Source organism: Numida meleagris, chromosome 2 (assembly GCF_002078875.1).
Source record: "Numida meleagris isolate 19003 breed g44 Domestic line chromosome 2, NumMel1.0, whole genome shotgun sequence".
Taxonomy (NCBI): Eukaryota; Metazoa; Chordata; class Aves; order Galliformes; family Numididae; genus Numida; species Numida meleagris.
In genome coordinates this window covers 59578196-59605250 of record NC_034410.1, presented here as the reverse complement: position 1 = coordinate 59605250, position 27055 = coordinate 59578196, and the positions used below count along the sequence as shown (strand labels likewise).

Below are 27055 nucleotides of genomic sequence, written 5' to 3'. Positions count from 1 at the left end.
CGCCGTGCGCCCGGCCGCCCCCGTGCCGTGTGAGGCGCCGCGTGCGGGGTGCGGGAGGAGGGGGCGGCGGCGGCGGCCCCGCGATGATGCTGCGGGCTCACGAAAGCCGGCAGGAAACTTTCCCGCTGCTCCCGTCTCTCTTCCCCGCCGCTGCAGGCCGCGGGGCCAACCCGCCCTGGGCTGTGACATGAGCGGTGGGAATGCCCGGTGCCGTGCTGAGTGCGTGAGCGAGGTGCTGCGTGTTGGGGGGCAGCTGGCTTCCTTCTCCCTTGGTTAAAATTCCCGCGGAGCACATAACATAAACATTCTCTTATCGGCAGACAACTCATTTCTGATATTCTGATTTATTTCATTTTGCATCCGTGCTCGTCTAAATGCAGCAGAGTAGTAGAACAGTAGAGCGGGAAACTTTCCACCCCAGGCAGCGTAATGCCGTGAAGGAGCAGGCAGCGTAGCTCGGAGCTGCGTGCTGCCCTCCAGAAGTGCTGAACTGTGGAGCGCACGTCGGCCTCCCACCAGTGCCTGCACACAGGCGCAGGCGTCACTTCGTACAGGCACCGAATCTGGCGCTCAGTCCCAGTGCCGTGGGCCTGGAGCGGCTCCAGGGGCTGCTTGTGAGCCGCGAGCACGATGTGTATCTGGGGTAGCTCCGCTTGTTGGACTCCGGCCAGGCACACGGCAGAGTAGCAGAGCTCAGGGCACTGATCCACTGCCCGTAGCCATCGTTTTCCCAATACCTTTCTGTGGCAGAAAGCACCGTGGGCTTCTGTGGGATTTTTGCCCCCTGAAGGAACCACGTTAGCCACGTGCGGGAGTGGTGAATTACTCCCGTCGCTAACCTCACATACATCCACGCTCCTACAGAGCGCAGCCCGGAGCGTTTCACATCTCAGTGGTGAGAAGCTGCCGGCATCACGCAGCACCGGAGCTTCCAGGCAGCCCGTGGGCCACGCTGACCGGCTCCCCGTGCCCGAGCTGCCTGCCTTCGGGGGGAACGTCCTCCCTCTGCGTGCTGAGGGGGCTGGAAGGAGGGCAGCCCGTGAGGAGGAGCTGCTGCAGAAGGTGAGTGCTTGCAGCACGGCTGCTCTCGAGCTAGCCGCTGCGTGCCCGGTGCTGCTGGTGGCGTGCTCCATGGAGAGGCAGATCACCCGTGCGACTGAGAGCACTGGAAAGCAGTTACTTCAGAAAGGCCATCTCTGCATAGTTAAAAGACTTCCTGAAAGTACGCGGCGCAGCGCTTCTCCCTGGCCTGGTCTGATTTACTTAGAGAGGTTGAAGGAACCGGTCTTGTTTTAAGAGACATTTACGAGAGGCCTGGAATTTCACTTAACAAAAATTTTTATGTAATAGATCCAGTGGCCTAGTTTCATCTTAATTAAGAAAATAGACGTTAAATGTGTTCACCTGAAAAGCAACTGCTGATTTAAGCATTAGGATTTGAGAATAATGGTCTTAGTGCCGTGGCTAGCAGTGGAAAATGAAGGCCTGATTCCCCCCTTGCTGAAGTTCAGCAGCACGTCTGAGTACACGGCAGCGAGGACTGTCATTGTCATTGCTCGTGCAGCGCTGGCTTTTGTTGTGGTGTGCTAATTGAGGGGAAACGCGACGAAGAACTACAGCAGGGCTTAAAGGAAACGCGTGTCAGAGTTGCAGAGGGGCTGCAGCGATGCCTGGGTGCGGGGCTGTGTGGGAACGGGCGGGCTGCCTGGTGGGCACACCGGGCTGGGGTAGAGGCTGCACAGGTACGGTCTGGGCACTCTGCACAGATCGGGTGGCAGATGGAGCTGTAGATCCTTGAAGGTACCGGTACCGACTCTGCTGTAACAGATACCAACACAATTAGCTGAAGAGGCAGCAGTCTGACAGGCTTGGTGCAGGTAAACGCTGCAGTTTGCTGAAACGATGTGCTATATTCCAGTGAGTACTCCGTAGGAAGTTGTATGCTTTGCACAGCCTGAGCTTTGCAAGCTGAAAATCCTGATCCCATTTAGTTTTACTTGCATGCTAGACTCTAAGGGTGATAAATAAATAAATAGGTACTTGGGCAAGGGCACGGCATTTTGGAATCTGATGTCATACGCACATCTTGTTCGGTGGTTCGCATTTTTTATAAGCTGAAGCTTTTTACACGGTTTTGGCTTAGCTGGTAGGTGATGAATGCTTTTGAATATAAGAAACTTTGCAGTCCCCCGACTTTTGTAGAAAAGCAAAAACTGGATCTATGACCATAATTCCTTTTTGATCCCCCTGCAAACATTGAGAGGGTAATGCTGGATGCTTTCTTTTTTCCCCCTAAAAGCTGTAGTCTGAGATGGCTCTGAAACACATGCAAATCTGCATGTGAGTATTGGTCCCAGTCTGCAAAGTTGCTTTAGTACGTGTCCCAGGGAGGGTTTTGCTGAATGAGGATTGATTAAAGAACCTATCTGGAGTTAAGTATGTGTGTAAATCCTTCCGTAAATAGGGACGAGTCAGCGTGCTCATGAACTGAAACAACAAAAGTGCTTCTCAGTGAGGGAGAAACGGTCCCACTAAATCCTTTTATTGTCCCAAGAGTGATAAAAATATTTGGTGAGACTCCAAGTGAAAAAAAAAAAAGTATTTTGTTGAATATGTGATGTCAGCAGAATGTCAGTGCTGTTGCTCTCTGTGATTTTTCTGAAGAAAAATTCAGAAGTAGAAAAAAAAATCATGCTGGCAATGTTGGCCGTTGTTTGCGTTGTTTGGGCATTTGCAGCACTATGCACTGGCTCTGATGTGCCGTGGTTAAGGACAAGGTAACGCCACGTTCCCCTGGCTGGCTGCTTTCACCCAATGGCAGCACTTGCAGCAGCAGTTCTCTGGGTGATGCCCCTCCTCAAATAAAACACGTTCTGCTGGCAGTGAAGTCAGCTCGGCTTGCTGATGGTTCTTCACCTCGTTAAGATCACATTTAGGAAAAGAGCACTCTGTTTGAGGGCTACCTTCTCTGTTGTATGTGTGCTGTCTGCAGGACTGAAGGACTGATTCTGTAGTTTATTTGTGCTTGAATAATAGCAAAAGCAGCCTCTCAGTCTTCATTAGGGTGTCTTAGCCTGCTGTCTTTTCCCTCTTAACTGTGTTTTTGCTTTGTTTTATCTTGGTTCCCGCCTCCTCAACTTCGTGATCAACAGTCACACCGCAGGCCGAGCCAGACGGACGAGCAATACAAGCTGTGAATTTATAGTTGACCCCTGCAGGACAGTGACCGCCTTCGCCGTCGTCTTCGCCATACAGAGATGCACTGTCAATAAGGTGAGAAAGTGCTGCCTTTTCTTCTGTCTAACAAGCGTGCACTGTCTGCCGTGGGTTCTGGTCAGCACGGGCACCTGAGTGGAGCCTGTGCGGTTACCTACCTGCAAAACATCTGTACTTCCCGTGCCTGGCAGTAGAGGTCCTGGAGAAGCTCGTTAGAGAAACGCCATTAGCTCTGGTGACTCACTTGGGTGTCTGACAGGACAGTGGGTTCCAGATGAGTGGTTTTATGTTCACCTCAGGCCAGAGTATGTGCAGTTACTAAAAGATTGTAGCAGGAGTGGAAAAGTTTCCAGTCTTTGGTCTTTTGTTGGTTAATGCCATGAGTATAATTATGTAAATCCTCCCCGTGCTTTTGTGAACGTTTTTAGTGGTTCTTGTTGCTTGCGGCTCGTTTGACTTTTTGGTGTCCTGATTTCCTCTCGTGCACTAAACTTTGCCTGGTGTGAGGATACTTCCCAGGGTAACTGGTCACTAGTGATGTGCCCGAGTGTCTTTTACTCCAGTTTCAGGAATGTTTTCAGTTCTTCTGACTTTTTTTTTCGCCAAAGTTCTGGAACCAGACAGGATGGAGTAGCGCGCTCTGCTCTCTCTCCTTTTCCCTGCGTCTCCTTCTTGTGTGGCTGAGGAGAATACCTTGAAAGAACCGAGTCTCAGGGCTCAACAATCGTACTGCCAATAAAAAGAACATAAATTTTTATTTTATTTCTGTAATCTGATTGTCATTAAGCCAGCCTGTTTTTTTGGACCCGTTTCATGATTTTTGAGTGCTCGGGATTGGCAATACTACTAATACTTTCTTTGGAAAAAAAAAAAAAAAAGATAAAAGGTCATTAAAAAAATCTGATGTCTCTAAATAAAAGAAAATTAAATGTAGCGATTACTTGCAGAAGTTTAAGGTGCTTTTTTTCCCCCTTTATCCAGCCAGAAAACTCCATTACTGTAGCGTTCTATTTATGAGGGGTCGACCAGAAAGCCTCCGTCGCAGAATAACTTTCTAATATATACAGCATGTCAGAGAGAAGTGTGTGGGCACATAATGTACATTTTATTATGGCTGTGGGGTAGGGTGTCGTGCTGTAAAGGGAAGTTGTCTGAGCAAGCAGTTGCATGTAAAGACATGCCTCTTAGGGTTTACACATGAGCCGGAGTAGTGGGGGCGGACTGATACCACTATGCCCGTTCGGAGCAATAGGAGTTTCTTGAGTGAACAGCCAGCCCAAGTGCCTGTGCACTGACACATCTCATCTTTCACTTTTGGGAGAAAACTGACTGGGTAGCTGCTATGGGCTCGGGAGATCAAATAGAAGGGAGCTCTCTGTTACGACAGAGACATTTCCACAAAGCCTTTCATATTTTCAGAACTGGCGCAGGTTTTATGAAGTTGTATTTATTTGCAGAGACAATTACTACAGGAAAGCCTTCCATCCCTTAACTAGAAGAAATCATTTAAAGCGTATTGGTGGAATCCTGTGAATAACCACTCTGAGTTACCCGCAATGTATCGCTACGGCACCTCGAATATTTTAGCATCTGGCACTTCCTGCGATCGCATGAGAAAAAGTATGTTATGTGTTAGGAGTATTTTGGATTAAAGAAGAAATAACCTAGTTAAGTCTGCTGCTGTTGTCTCGGTTACAGCGTGAGAGGAGAGCAGGACTGTGCTGCTTTTTTTTTCTGTATCAGTGCAGTTTGAAATGCAGTGCTGTCTTCTGGACTTTGGATCAGATCTTTTCCAGCTCCTTTTCTTTCTCTTGGACGTGCTGTCTCAGTCGCTGAGTGGGGGTACCACTGTTGGCCTTGTAAGTTAGTGCTCATTTTCTCTGGGGATCGATCAAAATCAGTCCTGCTGCATAAATGAGTAAAGTAGAAGTTACTGAGATAGTGACTGCCTGCTTACGAGCGTTATCTCTGGCGCTTGATTTAGCAAAAGGGAACTCAAAAGTAGTAACACGTGAAACAAACATGACCCAGAGCAGCGCAGTGAGCAGCCACAAATAGGTTTCATGAATCGAGATCAAGCACCGCATGCTGAGACCCAGCATCTTTTCCGGCACTCGCATTTTTTTTTTGGGGTGGTGGTGGGGGGGGGAGTTAAGTATCAGCAGCCCTGCTCTGTTCTGCACAGACCCAGATTATTGCCACAGGGTCTGTCAGAGGGACGGAGCATCAGGCACGTTTTTTTCACCGGGCGCATCCAGTATCAGAGCTCAGAAACTTTGCTTCAGTCCTGGTGTCCCCCCACGTGCATTTGTACTCACACGAGGAGGCGCGTGGCTGCAGGGAGAGAAGCTGCTGCGGTGCGTACGCGTGAGGCGTGCCTGCCGCTCGGGTTTGAGCAGCTTTCCTGCAGAGTCTGCAGAGCTCGCTGCCTGAATGAGGACACTGGGATTAGTGAAAATAAAATTACATGTGTTGAGATACGGCTTTTTTTTTTTTTTTTTCCTGAATCCTGACTTCAGTTAATTTTAGCCTGAGCTAAAAACTGTTGAGTTATTGTTATTTGTTCAGAACTCGCACTGCCTCCTTCCACGCAGGCAAATGACTCAATGCTTTCTTTTAAGCAGTTGTGTCGAGAGGATTTTGCATGAGGCACTGGATGTTTTAACAACTAGAGAGTTCTTTTCAATCTTTTCCACCGTTGAGTCACTTGATATCTATTAATCATATTATAGTATTGGGTTGAATTTACAGCCACAGCCGATTTGTAAATTTTTTTTTGCTGAATTTTCCATAAGTATATCTGCACGCTACCTGTTAGGGTTTCTTTTTTTCAAAAGGCCTAAGTTCTGCTTTCCACGGGCTTCTGGCTACCGCTCTCTGCAAATGCACAACAGCCTGTCCTCTTAGAATATTTTGTACTAAACATAGAAAGAGGGAGTCTGTCTCAATATTAGTGTGTCTGAAGGCAATTTTTTGATTGCTGTATCGGTGTTCCTTTATCACAGCTGATTTTATTTCCTCCCTCTTACACTGTTTATCAAGGCCTGCGATGGCTGGAGGGCTAAAAGAAGGCAGCGGTGGAGACTGTGAGCGCATTAACAGCACAAATGAAATGAAGATGTGAACTAGGTATAATTGGAGAGTAATTAGAAATCATTTTAATTTTTTTTTAATTGTTTGTTTTGTGCCTGAGTGAATAACTCTTTGATAAATTAAATGAAAAGACATGAATGCCGAGTCAGATGTTGGAGATGAGGCCTGTCGACCTCCCCAGCCCTACCCCATCACCTCCGTGGTGCCCTGCCATGGCTTTGCTCTGCTCTGCTTTTTCCTCAGCAGATGTTGCTGTAGCCCAACGTCAGATTCACTGGAGGTTTTGTAACACTGTCTGAAGTATAAAAGGAGCTGGCTGTAGTGACCTGCCTAGATGGAAGTGCTAGGCTCTCGTTGGTAATGCGGTATAAGCCGCCGCCCGAGGTTTGATTCGCCTTCCGTGATATGCTGTGGAGGTTCTGTCCAGTGCCGGCATTACTTTATAGTGTGATGTTTTGACTGACAGAGCAAGTATTAGATAGAGGCAGAGCACGTGCTGAGGGCCAAAATGCTGTGATTGCCATCCCTGGTCTGTAGTTCCGTATAGGCCTCAGCATCTTGCACGCCCTCCTCCCCTCTCCCTTGGTACATGTGGTAATTGCTTCTTTAGTTGTTGGTGAGTTACTGTTTGGGACTAGCCCAAAACCTGATTTAAGGGTTTATTGACTCACTCTTCAGTCTATAAAAAGCAGAAAAGTTTAAGTGTTTCTTGCTTGTATCGGAGTGTGGTTGTGAGCGTTACCACATTTTTGTTTGTCAGGTACCCGCGTGTGAAGGCCCTTCAGGTTTTGCAAATTTAACGTTTCTGTGAGACGAGCTACTTGAAGAAAGTCAGGCTTTAACAGTGAAGCCTAAGTAGAAAAAAGCAGGCTTAATCCTTCTGCGCTGCGCTGAGAATTTGTGTGCCAGGGAACGTTTTCTCATTGGTGCCGTTCATTGTCAGCGTCACGTGGAGCAGCTGAGCAGGGAGTGCCTTTTCCGGTTACTATGATAGTAAATGCACTTACCCTCTTCCTTAGCCCTTGAGCACGTCCCCTCCCTGGTAGCGGCCTGTCTTCGTGGCTGGCTGTCCCCAGGCAATCTGACAGCAGGCAGTCTGCCCTGTTGGCAAATTCATTGTGTGCAAAAGGAGAAAATCTTGCTGGCTTATTGCAGCGCAAAAAGTTGCAAATGAATTCTTCATGTACCACTAGTGGTTAAAAACCCGTTGCGCTAATCATATGAAATGCATTTTTATTTACAGATTAGTAGGCTCTACTCTGACATATGACTAACAGGGAAGCCCCTCCCTTTAACAGTTGTATGTCATCTGCTTCAGAGAACTAATTACTTGGCAATTCCCATTTGATAATTCCCTCTTTATTTTCTGATGAGTTACTTAACAGTGATGAGCTTGTTGAGCAGAATACCGTGCTTAATCTCTGCTTGAGAAACTACAGTGTGGGCCTGGGGATATCATTGTTTTCTGACTGCTGCTTAGCCTTGCCATAGGAATGCTGAAACCACACTAAGGCATGTTAACAGATCGCAGTTACCGGTAAGCTTAATGGCAGCGGTGCACAGCATTTCCCAGAAAATAAAAGAGGGGTTTTGATTGCTGTTGTGGTTGCATTTTCAAATTGTATCGTCTGCAGACAGGATGTTAAATGCATCATTTCTCCAAAAATCAAAACAAAGCCTAACATGATTTAGGAAGTACGAGTTTGTGTCAGGTATCTCCTGTGCATCGTTAATCCTCTCCACTAGAATAATATATTTTAACGGAAACTTATTTATTTCTTTTAAATCACCATTTTCCTATAATACTTATTTGACAGTTCACTTGATAATGGTAATTATCTTCATATTTGATACTTAAATAAAATATCACTGTGTTTTCTCTGCTGTTACCTGTTTTCCTTTATCCCCTTCCCCCCGCCCAGCCCCTTTTCACACTCTCTGACTCCAGTGGCCACAGCAACCCGTGTTTCTGGCTGGGGAATGCATTACAAGCCTCACGCTAATTACTGCCTTGCAGTGCTTCCAGAGGGTACCTGAGTTCAGCAGCGCTTAGCTACAGTGCCAGGCAGGGGGATTTGTGGGGTGAAGGGGCATCAGTCTGCTCACAGCAGTCCTGGGAAGGTCAAGGTGAGCCTGTCCCTCAGGTCGGGGCTCAGATGGGTCCCTTTCAGACCCAGTGTCTCTGAAATTCAACTGTGTCAAACCATGCTATTGAATGCGATTAACATTTTATCATTGACTTCAGTAGAGGAAGGTTTGTGGATCAACTGCAGTCACTTCGACTTGCTGGCAGCCTTGTCCTGTAGACAGTGATACCAGAAGAATTGGATTTTAGCCAGTCAGGTGGTATAAGCTGTCAGCTGGACTCTTTTTTTCTTGTACTTGAACAAGAAGTGTAGTATTTGGTGTATGAGCTCACGTAACATTGCATCATACGGCTTGCTGATTTATTAGACATTCGCAGTGATATCTCTTGGCTAGTTACTGGTAGCTCTCTCATGGGCTTATTTTATCATTGACAAACTGCATTTGTACATAGTTGCACATGTTTTTTGTAAAATTAATCAGAGGAAGACTAATCTTATGAAATGTACAATTTAGAGCAGATTAATCTACTTTAATTGTTCATGAAGTGCATCAGCTATAAAATTTTTAGAAAGGAATGTTAATCAAGTTGATCAAAGGTAGCTTGAAGTACAGAATTCAAATGCTAACACAATTACATTCTATCTGTTTGTGTATTTGCTGCCACTTGGGTGATTGTTTTTCTTATTTTTAAGACAAAAATAAGTTCCATTTTACTTTACGGTACTTTTTTTTCTATAGAATATATCATGTTTTAACAACAAAGTTACAAAAATTAGGTGAAATTGAATGTTAACAAGTAAGGAACAGAACAATGATATAGAGAAGTAAAACCGAAAAGAAGGTCATTGCACCTTTTTTTTTTCTCTTCCAATTTTTTAATCTGATTCAGTGTCTTTTAGTGACTCAAAGGATCACAGATACGGGCATCGCCACAAGCAGGAATCCTTCATGAGAGTCAGAAAAGCAGTGTGACTGTGAGCAGGATGTCCCAGCTGTGATCTGAGAGGTTTGCCTACGCACCAGGGAGTTGATGTCCCTTGACTGATTTTTCTAAAAACCACTATAGCTGTGAAGGAGGGACCTGCATCCTGCACCCTGCTGTCAGACTCTTTTTATAGAGGTGGCCAGAGAGTTAGGAGATGATGATTTAGGCTAGTCTCCATTTACCTGCTCAGAGGCAAAAGGTTGCAGCTGTGGTCATCCACCTTTGAATGGTCCAAACCATTCTCTGACCACTTTACTCTTCAGGCTTAGCAGCACTGCCTTGAAGACCGAGTGTCTGCTTGGGCAGCATTGCCTATCATTTCAGGCTGCTCCGAAGTACCATAGATTTGATCAGTGGTCTTTTCTTCCCTCGGCAAGGAGATGCAAAGCTCCGTGTGATTAAAATTGAACTTCTAAGTAAAATATTTTGCTGCAGACATGCCAGTAGTGATTGTTCTACCAATACTCACGCAAGTAAAACACTACGGTATGAATATCATGAACATCATCTCTCAGTTACTACAAGTCTTCGATTTCATACTAATGACTCAAGATTTGAGCATCCAGTTTTAATGAAGAAACTCCCAAACCATCTCATTAATAGGTGTGGAGATTACTCAGAACTGCAGTTGTTTTCTAGTATCAAAAAAAAACAAAGTCAAATGGTGCCACCTTCTCCTGCTTTATTACAGATGAGGGGCTAATCCACCCTGGACTTTGTATTTCCCTCCTTTGCATTCTCCCTGCCTCCATCCTCACCAGCTGCTCCAGCCACGTTACCAGGACTCCTCTGTGAGTGATACTTCTCCAGGGCTGGTGGAAAGGCCGAAGACAAATGGGTGGGTCTGGGCAAACAATTTGCCTTTGCATCTTCTGGTTTGCAGAACTAAAAAGCTGCTTTACCTGTCCCCTTAGGTCTCCTCTGCCTCCTCTTAGAATCAGCGATGAGTTTCAGGCTTCCTACTGTCAGTAAATTTTCTTGGAGGTTCCCTGCGATCTGGCCTGATGTTTTTGTTGTTGATCATACAGTCCTGTTTGCTTTTTGAACTCGACAGTCAATTAAGTTGTAGGGTGATAGCTGACACTGCAGTATAGTCTCTCTAATGTGTTTTGAGGTCTGAGTTGATGGGGAAGGAGGAGGAATGGTGGATGTCACGGGCCAGTAACCTGTTGTTTAAAATTGCACCGTGTCTTTTTTCTGGGTACTGCACAAACATGTTATGGATTGACTTAAAATATAGGTGACACTATGACGCTGGAAGGACTGAAGAAAGAGTCAAAATCTGTATTTTGTTCTGTGTTTGCACAAGCTGAGGGAATAACACAGTCCTAGTGCGTGGTCTTCTGCTGTGAGACTGCCACGGACCGGCTGGGTGCAGCCTGGGATTCGCTGGTCGCCACAAGCTTATTTTGATTGCAGCTCTGGGGTAGATTCAGGAGAAATAGCGTGCAAGGACTGAGTGAAATGAAGTTGTGATAATAAACTTCCTGAGTGACGTTTGTTATATGACATTGCTATCCAGATGTTGATATCTGTTAAGAGTACAGCCAGAATGGGCCCTAAGTAAGATGGATAGGAGGTACCTAGCAAGCATCTGAAATGCATTAAATAGCAGCAAAGGAAGACACCAGCTACATAAGGACTTGAACTTGTTGAACGTCATGCTGGTTGAAAGGAATGGAAGAAATGCAAACTAAGACGCGCTTCTGCTACGTTAGCAGCAGCACTGTGCAGTCCGTTTGTCTGAGCTGTCAGCGGGCTGGCTGCAGCGCTTGGTGCTGTTTGTGCAGCTCTTGCCCTAGCCGGCGTGCTGCTATGAAACCAGCAGTGCTGTGCAGCCCGAGCCGCAGCAGCGGCTCGTCATGCTTTGTGCCTTGTGCAGCAACGGCACCACGTGCTCTGTGATGCAGCAAGGTGCTCCGCCACAGCCAGCGGTGGGTAAGGGGTCTGGTGCCCACCTCTTGTCACTTACTGCCGTGGTTTGAGTGGAACCACTTGTGTCTGGGTGGGGTGTAACAGAGTGTGGCATCTGGCTTGGCATCTCCATCAGGGGTTGAGGCCCTGTGAGGTTGGAGCTGTTGGTCAGCTTGCTGGTAGGATGCTGCTTGATAGTTGAGTGTGAGCTTGGCTTTTCCTTCAAGTGAAGAGGGAATGGAGACCGTTTCTCAGTCAGGTGTCATCAGCTGTCTTCACTTTCCGGCCTTCATGTGGAGGTGTTGGTGAATTAGACTCATCTTCTTACGGCAAAGCAGTATTTTGCCCCATCTCCTTCTGTCCCGCTGTAACCTTTCCCTGATGTACTCTCCCGTTGCTGGCCGTTCCTCTCTGCAGAGTTTCTCCCACGCTCAGCACTCCAGGCAGCGCCTGACCTGCTTGTAGGGCTCCCCCCCCACATTTGCTCCCTGCCCGACACTTTGCTGCATGCTGCCCTTCTCTGGGCTTGCCCTCTGTGTGTGTTCCTGTGTGCCTAGAGTCCATTTCCACTTAGAGGGTTTCAGTACCTCAGTCATTATCCGCGGAATGGCCAATTTGAACGTTGTTTGATCTCCCTCCCTTCCTCCTTAGTCATAGCTGGCTTCTGAGCTTTGCAGCCCCGACGGATCTGTCAGGACAAGCCTTTCCCTCCATGCAGCCCTCCCTTCTCCTCACAGGCAAAAAAAAGCCTTTATTTCTTCTCTGGAGCGGCACATTGGATTGTCAGCCCTGCCTGCCCCTGCCAGTCCTCCCCGCCTGGCAGCTGCAGCATCTCTTCAGCTGGCACCTTGCTTTCCAGGCTGGTCAGCTGGTTTGGGCGCGTTTATCTGTTTGTATAATGTTACACGCTGGCAGTTTAAAAGTAATTCAGCTGTTTTCTCTGTAGCTGGGCATGAGCCGGGAGGCACCCTCTTTCAGTTATTTGTTCGTAAGAGAATGGGGTCACTGTTACTTTGCTGTCATACCATGCGGTCTGCTAGTCAGAAGGCTCTTACTGTGCTGATAGCAGCAGCTTAAATCATTAACGTTAGTGAGCTTTAAAAATGTATTATTTTTTTTTACGTATTATACCAGTGGGACAAAAGTAACGGCCTGAGCTGTTTTCCTTAAATTTCCAGTCATTTTCATACTGGCGGAATGCTACAGTAAGAGATTGCAAAACTTTCGAGATAAAAGGTAAACTGAGCCAAAAAAAGAATGTTTGAAAAGCACTCAATTCAGAAAAAGAAAGGGGGAAAAGAAAATTGAACATGCTGTGCATTCTGAGTGAGGCTCTTCACTGAGGGAAGAATTCCTTGACTGCTGCGGAGAAGTACAGGAATGAAGTACCCACTGAATGAGTGAAGTTCACAGAAGGTATGAACGGAAAAAATGTGAGGGTTGCTTCCCTCCCTCCTCTTTTTTTTTTTTTTTAATCTCTCTAAGTGTTTTTGCCAAGCTCTGACTACAGTAGGTATTTTGGTTGATGAAGTTTGGAGGTGTTTTCACAAAAAACTATGCTCTGACTGAAAGGAAAGCTGTCAAAAATAATGCCTGTATCTGAAAACTGATGCTCGTTGTAGGTAGCACCAAAAGAGTTACAAACAAAAGGAAGTTGTGGGAAAATAAGCATTATCCAAATGAAATTACTCAGCATTTTTGAGATGGCATTGCACATAGTTTCACTTTTCCCATCTGTAGGTAGTCTCCCAAGGCGAGAGAAGTATCTGACAAAAAACAACTGCAATAAATTGTCATGGGGAGCTCGGAGTTAGGAGTTACCACTTTCTAAATTCCTATGAAAAACAAGACCAGACTCCATATTGATGGAGTCCTTTTAAAGGCAGCGCCCTTTTAATCAGCAAACAGGTCCTCTGCGCATCAAATAATTAAAAATAGAGCAAAGTTTTGGAACAAGGCGTCTGGCAGAAGCGTCTGTACTTCCATCTGTGCATGATTAGCAGAATGTTTCATGATATTTAAATAGCACAAGCTTTGCTCTCTTTTTTATTATTTGTTGTGCTGAAGACCTGTTTGCTTGTTAAGTGGTCTTTTTTGAATAGTTACTGGCAAGGAATCAGGAAAGTGTATGAAGGCATCTTGTACACACTGCAAATGCCAAATTGTCCCTTTTTTTTTCTTCTTTTTCTTTCTTTCTTTCTTTCTTTTTTTTTCCAAATAGACGCTGCCCTTACTATTTTCTTTGTATCTCCCGCTTGGTTTTTAAAATTTCTTGCAGAGCAGTTCATTTCAGCGGGAGTCTCGCGTGTATTGTGGTCATTGCCCACGGAGTACAGTTTCATTGATACTACTATTATTTTTGTCATAGTATTGCTCAGAGGCAGGTTGTATTGCGAGTACGTGCAAGGGTACAGTTGCACTGTGCGTGGTGGTTCAGATCTGCAGCTCCCGCGAGCTGTGCTGGGAGCCGCACATCTAATCTGCTGGGCACACTACTCTGAAACCTTACCCTTCCAGCAGCGACGTAATCAGCCAAGTAACAGCTTTCCAAGTGTTTTTGAGGCCTTAAACTGGGACTCCTCCTTGCTGGCAGTCATTCAGCGCTGGATTGTGTGCTCTCTGTCTCTGGCTAGCAACAGCGCTTTGCAGTTGTAGCCACTGATTTCCTTTCTTACTTACGAGTAGCATTTTTGTGTATGTTTTACGGTGACCTGTCCTAGTAGGTATGCAGTTAAAACAAGCTGCCGTCTAGATGCAAAGTGCGTGGCTCTGTCTGGGGAAGAGTATGAGCATTTGGGCAGTTCGTGATGTGCAGGTGCCTTGTTAGGAGCTGGCAGGGAGCTCTGATGGCTCTGAGGTCCTTTGTGAAGAGCTGGTATTCAGCCTTTAGACAATTTACGTTCTTGGATGGGCATGGAAAATAAAAGCGTTTGTGGTGTATGCAGGCGGGGTTTGGTCTGCAGCTGAGTGTTCTGTTGCATTTTTCCTGTGTATTTGAGAAGGGTTGTGGTGTGTGATGTATGAGTACTGACTTGGGTCATCTCTTAACTTTTGCTCAGGACTTGAAAAGAATTAGTGGTTACTACCGAGAACAGATCCGTTCACCTGCTGAGGCAAGTATATCAACTCTGAGTGTTTGTCCCTCAGACAAAACACTGAGAAGCTTCCACCCCAGAGAGAGAACCTGCTACTGGCCTCTGTGTAGGGTTCCCCTCGCTTAGCTGGTGCCTGGCTACTGGTGACCATCGTGCTGCCTCTGTCTTAGCTTCTGCATAGTGTGGTGCTCTGGGGTCTCATCAAGTTCTCTTCAGCAGGATTACATCCCGTGCAGGTGGGCAGAGTAGCTGGACATCCTGGAGGGTGGTGGCAGGACTGTTTTGCACGCTTGTGTCCATCTTGTTCTGCTTCTAGGCATCTGGGGAGGCCTGAGAACGAGTGAGTGGGTGTGGAGAACTCTTGGAAGGGGAAGAGAAAGAAGGACCAGACTTCACTCTGATAGCTCAGGGCAACACGTGTCCCCGTTCCTTCAGCTAGGCCTCTCTGAAGCATTTGCACTCAAATCTTACTTATATCACTGCTGAAAACTGTTAATGTTGTACCCCTTAATTTAATTACTTCTAGAGCTGATAGCTGACTAATGCAGTATGGTGGGCCTGGTACTGATGTCCTTCCAGGAGAAGGTAGGCTCAGACTCCTTTGGGAAATACAGATAAAGTTGTGTCAGTAGGCTGGTTAAACTAAGCCAAGTTCTGTGTTCTGCTCCTAGTGCATGTTCTCAGAATGTATCATAATGGTTTATTTGGAACAGCTTCAGCTTATGTTGTGAATGTGAATTAATTAACATTAGTATGAATTGCATATTGTGGAATGGAATTTGTTTTTCTATGTCTTCTGTCGTACTCAGGCTACTTCAAACGCTTTAAAATAATGTGTCCAGTTATAATACAGCCATGCCTCTGTGGACTAATGTAGTTGTCCTTCTGGGTGTCACAGGAGACCAAATTTAAGGATGGTTTCACTGCTTGGGGTGGGAAGAATACCGGCTGTGATGTTAACACTACTCCCGGTATTTTTTAAAAAGCATTTGTGACAGACTTCTTGTGTTGGTGGGCCGGATCTTACTGTTTATTACTTCATTTATAACTCTCAGTGCAGTGTAAACAGAATGATGACGAATCACAGGGCACATTATTCATTAACTGTTCAAGCCTCATCGTTGCATTCCTGGTCCTGATTATTCACGTCATGGAATACTACATGAAAAAGCCAGTAGCCCTTGATTTCCTACAGCACTCTGCAACAACTTGGTGTAGCAAAGCAGGTAGACTGTTTTTCAGGCCAGGGTGGTGGGATCCTGTTGATCTGTGTGGAAAATGAGGGCTCTATTAGTTGTTTGCAGGTCTCGAGAGGGGAGGGAGGTGCCTTGTTTCACTCAAAAACAATTCCTTTCAGCTGGCTAGAGAGGAGTGTGGATAAGATCCAGCATACAAACATCCCCAAGTAAAAGGATTATAATGGAAATGTTGATGGCCAGTCAGTATAGAGATATTAGCAAGCATTTATATAACTCAAGAGTTGTTGACTACTGTAGACGTGTTGTTTTAGGCTCTATTCCCACTGGCGTCCCTCCTGTTGGCTTTCAGAGGGTTGGGATCAGACCCCTTTGGCTCGAATTCGCAGTGAAGTTAATTAAGACTGAAAGAAGCAAGCACGTTCTGTAATAGTCCTGCAGTTTCAGATAGGAGAACAGTGGAAATAACTGACCTCTGCAATGATACTGAAGTACTTTGTGGTATCATCAAGCCATACAATGAAAGTAAAACTTTCCTTGAGTTATTTGGAATGTTTATTTTGACCTTTAGCTTGTAAAGTTGCCTGTTAGTGGAAGGCTGGACGTGTTTTTTTGTGCATTACTCGCAAAGCTGTTTTTTGATGAGGATAAAAACCCGTCTCTGTAATTAACATACACCTTTCTGAATGTGAGAACGGACATTGGTTGTTTTCAGTTGGTACTATTATATGAAGGCATCTCCACAACTTTAGCAGCTTGGTAGGAGGGAGTGGCAGGTTAGTGCTTTCTCAGCTGCGCTGCTCCAATGTGTGTTACTTCTGAAGACACCTACGTGTTATAATAAAAATATCTCTTACAGCCAAAGATTTGTAACCAAAGGTTAGATAATTACAAAAGAAGAAGACTGAGCTCAGTACTGAAATGGAGAAAAAAAGGCAAAATGGAAGATTTTTTTTTTTTTTTTGAAGAACAGTGGAATTAACATAGGAAAGGATTACCTTTCTATAAATCTTTAAAAAATCCTTGATGGCTCACTGTGTATGGAAACTGCTATCAGTTATACATAATATATATATATATTAAGATATATATATAGTATGTGTGGACCAAAGTCTGAAACAGTAAGTACTGCAAATTCAGTTGAGATTCAGATCTCAATGGCACTCCAGAAAAGAGAATAAATGGTGGCTTTGCTAAAAACAACAAAAGTCAGTCTGGGGAAATGTATGAGTACTGCTAGAAAAGCTGAACAATACATCTCTATGTAAAATTGCATATGAGTGGTGTAAGTGCTGTTCTGTCACAGTTAGGGCTGTTGAAATAGTAAGCAAGTAGCAGAAATTTACTGCTTAATATTTCACGGATAATAATTGTTCTGAATGCTCTAAATAGTACAGGAAATGTAGTGTCACAAACTTGACATTTGAATATTAATATTGATACTGAAACAGTCTCACCACAAAGAATTGTAGGACTGCAGGAGGAAAGACAGTATTTTCATCAGATAAAAACACAGCAGTTCTAAAGCCCTTCAGATATGTTGAAAAAATGCCAAATGAAAACTGGGGCAAAACTGTCTTTTGGGTTGGGACATTCTATATCCAGTTTGGGGAATACCCCTCTAGAGGTAAGCAGAGAGTTGGAAGCAGAGAAATGGTTTTTTTTCTTTTTTTTTTTTTCTTTTGTAATTTCTCCACTGCCTTTGCTGTTGGATGAAGACTTTCTCAAAATGGTTAATGGCACGGGGCTACTGAGAGGATTGGGTTCACTGGTGCAGATCCATGAATGTGGGTGGGTGCAGAAAAGATTCAAGAGGTTGTACTGTCTCTACTGTCCAGTCTCAAAGTCACTTGAAATATGTTATGAGTTATCTTCTGTAACAGCCAGATTAGGCTACAGAGATTTGGCTACTGAGGTCAGATTTGGCTACGGAGATCTTTCTTTTCTAAGAACAAAGTTGGGCTGGCTTTGTCTTTTTCTCTTTCTCTCTCTCTTTTTTTTTTTTTTTTTAGCAAGGGCTGGCTTTCTCTTTTCCTTTTCTTTTTTTCTTTTTTCTTTTTTAAACAAGCAAACATTCTGTCCTTGTGTCTGCATGCAGATAAGTGTGTTTGCACATCCTCTTGCTTGCAAGTCTATTATAGCTTACCTTGTTCTTATAAAAATATGTGGTGCTATCAGAGGCAGATAGTACAATGTTAATGTGAAAATACACAGTAAGTGGCAGCCTTCATACATGATGGAGCCCAAGGACCATTGCCTCTTTGCAGTCACAAAATAGCAAACTTCCTCCAAAGAGGATGCAAAAATAAAGGTGGAGGCTGGTGAAAAATCCCTGCTGATATTGTACATTGCAGACAGAACAAGCCAGCAAGAGCTGAGCCCACATGAGGAACCAGAATATTCCTGTTTATGTTCTGTCTTTCTGTGTAGTGCAGTGTTGTTATGGATGGTTCTCTACTGTTGATAAATCTCTGATAGCTCTTGCCGGTTATGTTGTTATAGGTAAACGACTTACCAAATTGCCTCTGTAAGTACTGTTGCAAGCAATATTGCTTTCCAAAATTCCCTGTCACAGCGTACGTAGGGCATGTTTTTGGCCTTGCTCTGCTGGTGTAGGTTGCCTCGGTTTGCAGCTGGCTGTTCAGCTCTGTGTGTGCAAGCTTGTTAAAGGAGCTTTTTTTCTGGGGGCAGGAAGGAAAAGTTTGTCAGCCTCCTTTCTGAAAGTGCTTTGGCACTTGTGACTTATTTTTCCCTTCAAATAAATATGTATCTTGCACTTCTAGACTCTTGTTTTCAGAGGTGATTAATGGTAACTTTTATCTTTAGAATATGCAAATGTAATTTTAAGCATACTTCTGCACTGTATCATACTCCTCTTCACACAAACTGCTTACCAGACAACTTAAAAATATAGGTATGTATTTAAAAGAACATCGACAACAACAAAAACACCAAAAAAAGCCACCAACCCAAAATATAATCTATCTTCTGAAATGTTTGCATACTCTGAGGTACTTCAGCATATTTACACCAAAGATGCGCCGTTCAGTATTTTCAAGTGTAAGCAGTCTCATTTTTGCTGTGTGTCACCCGCTCTAACTAGCAAGAGAAATTGGCCAAGTCCCTAGAACCGTTGCAATGCCTTTATGTCTCGGTGGTAGTAACCTACATAGAAACAAGCCCTGTGAGGTACCACACAGCATCAAGAGGAATGGTGGGGAGTCTCAGAAACCTGACAGTCATCAGCACTTCCATTAAGAAATGCAAATCCCCCACTGCCGGTGTGCAGACACAAAACAGATGGGCTCCCGACCCTGAGCTGAAGCCAGTGGCTTTTAACTTACCCGAGTTGTTAAATGTAATAGGGGCAATCTTACCTCTGCTAAGGAAATGTGGGAAAAGTAGTGACTAATACGTGGAGATCTTCCTCTCTAGGGCTGTGCTGTTTGTGAGTTGATTTGCAACATATATAGAGTGGATGGAAAACATTGTTCTGGAAGTGTTCCAGTTTGTTATTATTTTTAAGTCATTTTCCACAGGTATAGATGCAGATGGTTGTATGGGTAGCCTCAGGAGCAAGAAGGAGTGGAAGGAGAATCTCCCATATATTAGGTTAGGTCTTAACCAGTAAATGGCTATTTCTTTTGTAGCCAGCTATCCACCTGCCTATCCACTTTGTTCTAAATTAAAACCTAGCAAACAAAATGCTCAGGAGATCTTGTCCTGTTACAAGATGGGTTGCTGTTGCAGGTGATTATATAGATGGGTTTTACTGCCTGTTCCTAATAGCAAGATTGAGAAAAGCATCTAGATTTTGAACATAGCCTAAATGGGAGTCATCATACCCAAATACTTTTTTATTAATGTGCTATACTTGCTCTATTTATTCAACTGTTTCTCTAAGTATCATCTACATCTAATGTCAGTGGCGAGACAGTAGGTTAAATTAATCTTTTTTTTTTTTTTTCTATATAGTATAGCTGCTGTTAGGGACGCAGAAGTAAGTTGTTAAGATAACATTAATCTTCTGAGTTAGAGCCTGAACCTACTCCCTTGATATCAGTGCAAATTAATGGAATTAGGATCAAACATTTAAATAATAATAATAATAATAAACTTAAACCCCTAACTGTAGTATTTTAAGAGCTGACCAAGTTAAAAATATGAATGAGTAATTGCGACATATGCCTAATCCTCAGCTAATGTTTGTGGTGAACAGAATAATATTCCATGGAGCTGTGAGTGGCCAACATGTTATAGTGCATCAGGGCCCTATTAATCCATAGACTACTGACAGAGAATATGGTAGCAGCTTTAAAGTGTGCCATAGACAGCATGCTTTTATCTTTGCATTGTTGCTTAAAACTGCGCTCTAATGTGTCACTGGGGATATATGTAGTCTTGGAAAACTGTTCCTGCTGTGGTATTCGTGTGCAATATGGTATGTGGCCAGGATGTACACTAGATATTCAAATCATGTGTGCTGCAGAATTTGTGAATTTCCATTTAAAAATGCTTGTCATTTCTGGAAATACCCTGAGGTGTAACTGTCCACAACTTCCCTTTACTAGGTAATTATTAAGTATTTGCTTTCAAAGCTGGCAAAGCTGAGTCATTAGCCAGCTGGGGAGTGAGTATCCCAGCGTATGATTTTCAAACCTCTCAGTCAAGACTGTAACTCAGAAAGTTTTCTTCCCTTATCACTGTCTCATTTGTTAACACATGCGAAGCACTGAAGCGTTAGCCCAGGGCCCTTCCTCCTGGGGTGCAGCTCACTGCCTTGCCTGCTACTGCACTGGGCAGCGAGGGAGGGGTGGGTGCAACATCAGAGCCTAATTTCATTGAGTCTGGAGAAGTTTCACATATTATGCGTCTGAACCTTCAGGAGCAGGTGTTGTATTGTGGATTCCCAAGGAGCACATAGGAGACCGAAGAGTAGGTTAGTGCAGCGTTAAGGGCCTTCTGCCTGAAACTGTGAAAGCTGGGGCCTTGCCTGCCGTTGAGGTCTTGCTTTTGAGGAACTGGGAGCTGCCTGGAGGCGAGCGACCAGGTTTTCGTTTTTCTTGTCCACCTCTGCCCTCTCTTTGCTGTTGAATTTCAGTGGGGCAGGTTTATTTTGTGTATGGTGCCTGAATTTCAGTGGTATTTTTGTGTGATAAAGAGCCTTAACTAAATAAATGCATTCGTTATACCTGTATTTTGCAGGTATCCTGCTCACTTCAGTGATAAATCTATCTCAGGCAAGCCCCAGCACAGTTGGGGCATGAAGGCAAGTTGCACCGTGTCTACAGACAGGGCCCTCTAGCCCTCAAATACTGCTGACTGCCAACTCCCTCTTGGGTAGAGGCGGTCATCTCGGTGACAGGGCCAGCTGAGTGTTTCCTGAAGGCCTGGGGGACCAGTGAGGCCTTGCGCTCGCTCCTCATCACGGAGCTCCCGGCTGGGCTAAAGCACCTGTGCTGTCCTTCCTTAGTGCTGCTCCTCTGGGGAAAGTGTGCATCATCGCAGTCTTGGCTGGAGGGTGTATGCTGTAAAGCCTCGCTGGTTACCTTGGTTAATCAGTTTGTAAAGCAGCTGTGGTTTCTAGGTCGTGCTTTGTGGTGGTGGTAGTGACCAGCGGCTGTGGTCTGTGCACCCACTGACTGAGAGCTGCTTCTCCAGAGGAGCACTCAGAGAGGCATGCTGGCCCTTGGCTCCATGGAGGGATGTGTCATTAACTCCTTTTTTCATGTAGTTTCTCCTGCTTCCTTCATGTCCATTTCCAGCAGACTGACATCTTTGTCTTTCTCTGTGAATGTAGGTGCAGGTTTTTTGATATCCAGAATTCACTGTTACTCTAATAAAGGAATTTATCTGGGTGACATAAAAATGTGGTACAGTAGCTTGGTGAATTTATGTTAAAATTAATCTTTACAAGGCAGCGACTTCTGTGAGGTTAGCGAGCATGCTGCTAGTGCTGGTGTAATTATGGCTGTTTTCAGAGCACTCAAAGAGTTTGCTTGGTAAAATCATCCTTCAGAGTGAAATGCCTTCTGGTTGTTTTCATTGTGGAGGAGAATAAACTACTGCTGTCAGTGTGGGTGGGAATCTTTCCCTTCATTTGACCTTTTAGTACACGATCATACTCCACTGGCCATTTTTTAGATACTGAAGTGTGGAACTGAAAAACCCTGTCTTTCATTATTTAGTTACTATGCAAATGATCTCTTTTTTTTTTTTCCTTTTTTTGCATTTTCTCTGAAAGCTTTTTTAAAATTGCACTGCACTCCCTGTAGATGGGCCCACAACAGAAGTCTTGAAGGTTTGTTGTAGTAGAATGTGCATCCTCTCTTGTTTCACCACAAATTCACAGCAACCCACTGGCATGATAATGTGTAATGAGCTGCAGAGTTTTGCGTAATAACTGGAAATGTCGGACTGGCAAGTCACTGGAAAATGCTCTTCAGTAGCAGGCTTGAGGTGCAGAATGGCATTGTGCAACGTAGCAGAGTAAGGCCTTTCTCTGATGGGGATGGAGAGTTTGCAGGTAGGGCTTTCAGCCATTGCCGAGTTCATGTTGGACCAATAAATGACCATCACCAGGACTGCAGGAGTGCTGTCAGTGCTGGCTACATGGTCTGGAGTGCCTGGAGAGAAGTGGAGCAAGGTGTGGCTCCTTCCCCTTGCCCTCAGCAGCAGTGATGCAGGGCAATTGAGGAGGAGCAGCAGGTAGAAGAGCTGCTGCTCCTGGCTGCCTTCCTCCGATGCTTTTGGGGGTCCTGCCCACGCGTGGTGGCAGAGAGGTGCCCCCCAGGGCCTCGCTTAAGCAATGTTCTTCATTCTAGGGGCACACAGGACTCGTAGAACCTTACTGGAGTTCATGGCGAACTCTATAATTAGCACAATTTTAGCTTGTAATAGTACCAGGAGGCTGTTTCTGCTTTGCATGGCTTACTAGAAAAGATATTTTTAATTTCCTGCATGAGCACCTTATATAGAAGAACATGTGCTGTGGCTTTTGTCAGGAGACAGCATGAACCGCATTTTCCAATGTAAAGATCAGCAAGCATGCAATCCGCATCAAAATGTTTTTCCCAAGCACCCATTAGATCAGCCAGAGGAAAGTACTGCTGGATGTGAAGGATGCTTGTACCCTTGCTCGGGGCAAATGCCCACTCTCATTCCCACTGGGGTCAAAGGAGCTTTTCCATTGAGTTTATTGGCAGTTAAACTGGGGGAGTGGTCTGAGAAGTCTTCCAGCATGATGGATGTAAAGTAGGAATGAATGGGAAGAACCTTTAGTGAAATGAGGGAAGCAGTAGGCTAGGAGAAGCAGAGAATCTGATAAAATCAGACAATAAAACATACACATAAAAGTGCAGAACTTACTTTGAAAGAGTAGCTCCGTGCTTACAAGCTTGGCCCAGCATTAACTTTTACTTTGTCTGCTTACTTCAGGCTTTCTCCTGCAGAGAAGGAACTGCGCCCTGCAGTGGGTGAGCCCATGGTGCTCTGGTCAGAACAGAGGTTGCAGAGCCAGGGAAGACCTTCATGTCTTCATGTGCCTTCCCTGTAGTGTTCACTGCCCTGGGGTGGCTGTACTTGGCCAGCAGTCCGAATCAGTAGGGCATTATAAATATTATAGGCTATTAAATACACCGTTGGAGTGTTTGGCTGGACTAACTGTTGCTTTTAATAGAGTTGAGATTTGAGATTTTTGGGTCCGACAGGGTTTGGATGCAAACTTGGTTCATTTGGTTTTGAAGAAGGAAGTACTTTGGTGCTTTGAAGGGAAAAAAAATGAAGGCAGTACTGCAAGTCTCTTCCTTAAATCAAAGTTTGCTGTTTGAAATGGGAACAACTCAGCAGAACAGTTTAAGTAAACATTGCCATAACTGCTTATCTGAGACACTGGCATCCTCTCTTTTTGCTGTGCTACTTTCTTGTGGTATTCTGGATTCTTACAGTCGTGTGTTTGTTCTCACAGCACCGCTTTTATAGGTGTATACTTCTATGTCCATTTGCTGGTTGCCGCCCAATTTTGAGACTTTGGCTAAGGAGCCTACTCTCACTCTGTAGGTTTTCTGGATCCCCTCTGTGGCTGAGATTTTTCAGTTGGCTGAAAGTCCTTCTCCCCTGACCCGCTGTTTTCTCCCTGCCGGGCACAGCTTCTTCATCTGTTATGGGGAAAAAGCAGATGCAAGTGTTCTTGAGTCATTTCAAGGTAGTGTTTAGCACAGAAGATAAAATCAAGGCCAAGACAGCAAGTGCCTGATGCTGTCCAGTTGCAGCCTATGAGGGGTGTCAAAGAGTGTAGTATAAACACTAGGAGAACTGCAGAAAATCACGCATGTGGGTGAGAGGTAAGGAATTAGGTGCTGTCCTCTACTGCCAGTGCCTGAGCACAGGATCATATTTTTTTTACTAAGTAGAAAAACTGCAGCATATTGCATGTGATCTCAGGTGTATTTTAGTCATATTAAAAAATAAAAACAACAAACAAACAGTATTTCTTGTTGAGATGGTCTCCAAAATTAAAAAGTTATTACACATAGAAATGTAAGTATATTCCACTGCCTCTGTCAATCTGGCACACGGAAAGCGCTTCACTGCTGTTTGGATCTGCTCTTCTTTCATAATGGGCTGCAACTTGTTTACTAATGCTTGAAAGCATGTACACATCAAATAAATCTCTGGTATTTGGGCCATAGTGTACCAGCATTTTGCAAAGGGAAGATTAACCACACACTATATTAAGCTGTGATCCACTTTACTCTTGATTCCTAGCTACAGTAAATCAGTCAAACTATCAAAGAATGAAATTAGTGGAAGGGTTCCTCAGACAATAGATTTATTTCCATATTTATTTGCATTATTGTTAAGAAAAGGGCAATCAGAAGAGCTAATCTCCGTGGGACTCAGGCTATTATAAATTAATGGAAGTGGGTTTTTGGGTGCAGAAAGCCAGCAACAGAAGGAAATACTGCGGAGCAGCGTGATATAGTGTGCATTGTAGTGCAGCAACAACTGAGACACAATACACTCGTTTTGACTGCCGGTGCTGCTAATAGATAGTCTTTAACAACCATTGTATTGGCAGATCTTACACAGACTGAATTTGCAACCGTGACTCAAAAGACTTTCCTAGCGTGAAGCATCTTTATTGCATATCATTTTAGCTCTTTCCTGTTTTTACTCTGCTCTCTTTCAGTGAAAAGGTCAAGAAAAGCAGTAGCTCAGTGGCTGAGTTTTTCAGAAGTGCTTTACAGCAGGGAAAGTGGGGAAACCTCTTAAAGAGGTATCTTACTCAGTAAGTTAAGCCTTTTGTTCTTTTTCCCTCTTTATTTGTTGTTGAATTTTGTCTATCGAATTAATTAGTGTGACTTTTAAGGCAGCTCCAGGCTGGTGCAGAGCTCCTCCTGCCCCCTGCAGCTCTCCCTGTCCCCCAGAGAGGCAGCCTTTGCCCTGAGAAACCTGTCAGACCACCTTGCTAGATGTGCTGGTATTGAATTGACTCTGTGTTTTTATAACGTGACTGTCCATCTGCACTGTCCGAGGTTGGGTTGCCGTATTCAGAGAATTATCACGTAGTTTGTGTGTGCCTTTTCCTTCACTTTCCCTGCACGTGTGTGTGCGTGCACCCACACACTTGAGTAGGTGCCGTGCCTCCTTCACTGCACCGTAACTCACTGTGCTCTGAAGGCTGCCTGCTGCCGTCAGTGAGAGGTTTCCAGCGCCTTAGAGGGGAGCTTCTGGGCCCTCCCTGTAGCAGTAGATGCCTATGTTTGATTTCACTTAGCCCATCAGTGTCGGGAATTGAAAAGCCAGACAACTGTATCCTTTGTAGTAACAGAAATGGAGACAGGAGAATGTTTCCTTGATGTAGCAAAAGCTTTAGGGAAGGCTCCAAAGCGAAGGCCAGGGCCTTGAGAAATAAAGTGCTGCATATTCAAATTTAATTTATAACATTAAATTAGAACAGCTTATAAGTGTAACCAGCTTTTAGGATGTGAAGTATTTCCACATGAGGCTGAAAGGACTTCTGGCTGGCCAGCAATTCTTCGATTGGACCTGATGCCACTTACTATAATGTTCTTGCACACCTGATAACTGCTGCGTTTTTCGCAGGTATGAGTTTCTTTTCTCACATCTTTTCATGCCTCATTTGCTAGCTCTTCCATTCTGCAAACTGGCAGGATGACGGCAGGCAACTCCCTCTGCCTTTTGTGTTAGAACTAATCCTTGGAGTTCTTTCTAATGCGTCTCCACAAATGTGTATTCAACTTAGGCTAAATGCTGACTTGATTTGTAATACCAAAATGTGGACAGTGCAGATAGCTTTCTGAGTGTTTTCTCTCTCTCTCTTAGAAATAAATAATTGTAGAGGTGTATGTGGACTCTCCCAGAGTTTTAAGCTCTCTGTCACATTAAAAACATTTTTAAAATACAGATGTGCTTCGGCACAGGCTTAAATACTTTGCCAAATCCCTACGTTTGGCTTCATTTAGGGCATTTGGAGTTTGACAAGTAGCAATTACATGACCGTTCAGTTAACAGGTTGTGGTATTTTAATTCTCTGACTCGTGCTTTTCCTGCTTTGGAGTGACTGACAGATTTTTATTTTGATTTCAGCTTATGTGGCTTGTTTTTACTTCATTGTTCTTCTACTTAACGTATGATTTAATTAAAACTTGGTTGCAGTGATTGATAGTTGCTTTATTTGATACCTGTTTATAGACATTTTATTCATTACTTTTTCTGTGTACCGATATTTGTCAGAAGAGAATGATATTATTTCTTTTGTCAATGGAAATGAAGTTGTGAATTACTGTAATTTTGGGATACGTTGCTGGTACGAGCAAACAGTATTCCCTTGGTGAGTTTTCCACTGTGGAAAACCGATCTACGCATGATATATTTTAGAAAAAACCTGTGTTCTTCTGAAGAATAGCACTGTGTGGCCTCAGCTCCATGTACCTTGGTGCAGCCACCTGCTAGGTTCTTCCCAGATGGGCTGTGGGGGGCAGCACGAGGTCCTGAGCTGGGGGTACCCCCAGTCGCCTAAGATGAAGATGAAAGCGATAGAGATGTGTGACTTGATAATTTACCGACAACTACAAAAGAGTTCGGCAAAACTGCGACTGAGAGCTAGCTGTGGGAGGAGAGAGGATGTGTTCTTCCCCGCTAAAATCATGGCATTCGCATTCTTGGCAGCGTCGTGGAGCTTGGCTATAACTTCTGGTTTACATTTTAGAAATATACTAAATAGGATATAATGTTTAATTCCGGGTTGCGTTACGCAATGGAAGGCGATTGCCTCAGTACAGCACATCTGCGTTGCAAGAGGAAGCTCTCCTGGGAAACAAGCGCATCTTCCGCTGAAGTCAGAGCGAGGCGTGGGCCGGGCATTGCTATTTTGGCAAGCAGAGGGAGTCAGCACTGGAAAGCTGCCTCACCTTTCACTTTCCATGGAACTTACCCTTTCTCCT

General features: G+C 44.5%; 1 protein-coding gene across 8 annotated transcripts in view; it reads left to right on the top strand.

Moving 5' to 3' along the window:
- ATXN1 (ataxin 1) overlaps nucleotides 1-27055 on the top strand; it is a 202329-nt gene that overhangs the window by 1753 nt on the left and 173521 nt on the right. For 5 of the 8 annotated variants that reach the window (XM_021387886.1, XM_021387885.1, XM_021387878.1 and 2 more), the window contains exon 2: nucleotides 3153-3273. The gene's annotated coding sequence lies outside the window, so the exon portion shown is untranslated. Of the gene's footprint in view, nucleotides 1-3124; nucleotides 3274-10073; nucleotides 10221-24777; nucleotides 24877-27055 lie in introns of those variants that run through there. The other 3 variants (XM_021387880.1, XM_021387881.1, XM_021387883.1) reach the window with 3 other exon arrangements.